Raw genomic sequence first — 3820 nt, 5'->3', positions numbered from 1 at the left:
TAGAAAATTATTAAATAAAAAATAATTTTATAAATAAAATAATTAATTATTATATTAATTAAATTAGATAGTATTTTATAAATTAAAAAAATTATTGTATTAAAGTAATTTTTACTATTAACTAAAATTTATAAACATTAGTATTTATGATTTTAGTTATTAATTTTAAAATATGAAATAATATATTAATAATTAATTAGATATCAATTTAAAAATTAATTTATAATTTTTTATTAATAAATAAAATTAATTTAAATATAAAAAATTTAACGTATAAATAATATATAATTTATTTAATATAATAATTAATTATTTTTTTCTAAAATTAATTTTTATTTTTTATAGGGTTATTTTCGTTGACCAGAGAGGACTTTCTATGCTAAATAAATAATAATTGAAAATGGTCATTTTATATATATAATTACAGTATATTTAAAAAGGTGAAACTCTCAATACTTTTGTACGTTTGTCTTTTCAAGCTTTTCCAGCAAGATTTGGAATTAACCGCAAGATTTGGCAGCGACGTTTGGTGGTTGGCAGCTGTAGGGTGTTCGAAGGTCCATCCAAGCTGCTCCATTTGGGTGTTTCAAAGACATGCAATTAAGTATTCAAACCCTAACTCCTAAAATTGAAACCCTGATTGTGGATTCTTCTAATTTGATTCTGTAATTGCTTTTCTAATTTCGACATTTTTTATGTAGTATTCTCTTATTTGAATCACTTATTGTTAGCGTTGATTATTGGTTGTTCGCGTGGAGGGTCGTGGAGGAGAAAGCTAAGTTGGAATTCGCTTAGAGGTGATTTTATTTGGGAATTTGTTTGTGTTGATTATTGGCTGGTGATTTCAAATTAATGCAGCTTTGTGTTTTGTTATGTTTGGGTGTGAATTTCATTTTGTGCATTGGTTGTGAATGGTTTTGATGGAGTATTTAGGGCCTTTGAGTTCCGCGAGGATTAAGAGGGAAAACGTTACTGTTAAAACTGCTTAATTGGGCAACATGGTTGATTGAGTGAATTAATTGAGTTAATTGGGCAAAGTTATGAGAGAGCAAAGGTAATTGGACAAAGTTGAGAGGGCAATATCTGTTCTCATTTCTGTCACAGGTTCTTCCAATTCAGATGGCATAATGACGTTTCTGGCAACCCTTTCTATCTTCCAAATTTTCAATTTTTCCTTGTTTATTTTGGTGATCTTATCTTTATGTTTAATTTACTTGCGTTTTGTTTTAGAAAAATGTTTTTTGACACAGACAAAAACACTACTAATTTAACCTATTTTAATAATATAATAATATATATTAATAATTTTATGGTGGTGTAACTAATATACAATTTTCTCGAGATGAGGTGAGATGTGTTTTTGAATTAGGTAAATAGCGTTTGATCCGATCTGCGCATGGTCACATTAATTTTAAATCTACCCTTGTTGAGAGAGAAACTCTCAATTATACAACTCATAGAAGATTGGCCGAAAAAAGTACGAAAATGAAAGGAGGGAAGTTACCACAAACCCTAGTCATTTATGTTCCATTAAATAGAATAAGGGAGCACGAGCCCGCAACCACTGCAAGTCAACCCAACTGTTTCTGAGGATAATTAAAAACATCATGCTACCTTATAATAATGTTTGTTGTATTCATTTCCTTTATTTCTTTTCCATGTAAAATATTATATCTGTTTAAAATGAACACATTTTAGATGCCATAATTAGTGTAAGAAGGTTAGAAAGTTAGACATAAAAAAATAGTAAATTAAGAATAGTTAGAAAAATATAGGAGTGTGGTTCTACTATGTTGGCTTTAGTGGCTGGTGCAAGGCTGGCCTGGCTAAGGTTTATGTTTTGTCACGAGATATCCGTTTGTTTTTTAGTTCCGTGGCTGTGATCCTGTTGGTAGAAACAACTGCAAAAAATAATGTGGCAGTGATGTTGTATCAAATGGGACAAGTGGGAATAGTGGAATAGGAGCAGAGGTTTTGGAGAGCACTAGTTTGTGAATTGTGTTTGAATTTTGATGTACTAAAGAAGATTTGAGTTTGGAATGCATGCTTTTGTTGGTTGGCTTAACTCAGTCTACACACTAGATTTGTAACTTAGAAAACCAGTTGGTATCTGTAAAGGCCTATGGCTATAAATAAGAATGTGTGGACAAAATGTTTAAGTTTAATTTTGTAACTTTAATTCTGTCAACTTCATTTCATCTTTATCACTCTCCTTTCAAAGTTTAAAAGTTATCCAAGGGGGACCAGGAACAAAAGAGGAAAACATGGGTTTCCATAAACTCTGTGGTCTACTTGCTTTTCTTCAGTTTGCTTTTCAGTAGAAGGGAAGAGTGAGTGACTCTACATTCATAAAGTGTGCCCCAGAGTTAGGTTTTAGCACAAAGGAAGGTGGAATAAATAAGATACCATTTGTTTTGTTATATTATTATGTTAATGAATTATTTTATCTTTATTTTAAATATTATTAAATTAGTAAACAATTATTACATATAAATATCTATCTTTCTAGCTTAATTAGTAATATCGAATTCGTATCTTAAATGTAATAAACAGTTGAAATGAGAGAGTTTTGACTCGTACTTGTTATGAGAGGTCACAGTTGGAGGAATGAAGACGCAGAAGGTGGGAGGAAGTTGGAGATGGGTGAGTGGTTGAAGAAGATAGAGTTGAAGGGAGGAGATGACGGAGGAGCAGAGGTAGTGATAAGGTAGAATCAAGGAAGGAGGGAAGAAGGAAAAGGAACCCATTTGTGAATCTCAGGGGTCAGGGTTTGGGCCAGAACAAGAGGGCCAAGAAAAGTCGTCATATAAGGACAAAGTGGGTGGTGAAAGCATAGGGGTGCGAGAAGTAATAGAAATTGTTCCACTATGCCTTCTCTTTGTAATATGTTATCTAAGAGTGTTATTAAGAATTGTTTCACTTTACTCCATTCTTGAAACAAACAGGAGGAAGCCAGAAAGCTGTAGGAATTGAGTAAAATGAGATAAAGGAGAGTGAGATCATAAAGGATGATCGGTGGTCATGGATTGAATTTTTCAAAATTCAATCTAGATTCAATCTAGATCCAATAAAATGGATTGGATTTAAAATCCATATCCATTTTAACTATATCAAATTTATTTGGATTTTTTCAAATTCATTTAAATAGATTAAATACATTTTGTCAATTAGATTAAATCTATTTCGATCTAGACACGGGTTGACTTGGCTCAACCTTCGCTAGACCTGGACTTGGGTAAACTTAGCAAGACTTGGAACCAGGCCGACTCGGCTTGACCTAAACCTAGATCAACTACGCTCGACCTGGGCCCAAGTCGACTCGACTTGAAATGGGCCCAGGTCGACTCGACTCGATATGGGTCCAGGCCAACTCGGCTCGACCTGGGTCCGAGTGGACTTAGCTCTATTTAGGCCCGGGGTGACTCAGCTCGACTGGACCCAAGCTAACTCGACCTGATATCAGGCTGACTCAGCTCAACATGAGCTCGGACCCACTCAACTCAACATGGCCCCACTCAACTTGGATCTGGGCCGACTCAGCTAAATCTAGGCCCATACCAACTCGTCTTGACCTGGGCCCGGGTCAACTTGGCTTAACATGGATTCAGGCCGACTCAACCTGGTACCAAGCTGACTCAGCTCGACTTGGACCCAGATTCAGGTCGAGCCAAGTCTCTTCGAGCCCAGGTCAAGCCGAGTCGAGCCGACCCGACTCAACTCGACTTGGACCCGAACAAACTCGACCTGGTATCAAGCTGACTCAAGTCAACATGGACTCAGATCCACTCAGCTCAACATGGACTCGAACCCACTCGACTAA

The 3820-nt window shown here is 35.0% G+C and overlaps 1 long non-coding RNA gene across 3 annotated transcripts; it reads left to right on the top strand.

Annotated features, from left to right (window-relative positions):
- The first annotated feature begins 432 nt into the window (after nucleotides 1–432).
- LOC137835474 (uncharacterized) lies at nucleotides 433–3154 on the top strand. Of its 3 annotated transcripts, none has more exons than XR_011085091.1 (2): nucleotides 433–797; nucleotides 2600–3154. It is a non-coding gene; the product is annotated as an uncharacterized lncRNA (long non-coding RNA). The 3 variants fall into 3 exon arrangements; XR_011085090.1 differs by having other exon boundaries at nucleotides 2554–3154; XR_011085092.1 differs by lacking the exon at nucleotides 2600–3154 and adding an exon at nucleotides 1870–2422.
- The last annotated feature ends 666 nt before the right edge of the window (nucleotides 3155–3820 follow it).

This window comes from Phaseolus vulgaris, chromosome 5, assembly GCF_000499845.2.
Source record: "Phaseolus vulgaris cultivar G19833 chromosome 5, P. vulgaris v2.0, whole genome shotgun sequence".
NCBI classification, from domain to species: domain Eukaryota; kingdom Viridiplantae; phylum Streptophyta; class Magnoliopsida; order Fabales; family Fabaceae; genus Phaseolus; species Phaseolus vulgaris.
Note: the sequence above shows the minus strand (reverse complement) of the source record. Positions and strands in the feature narration are given on the sequence as shown.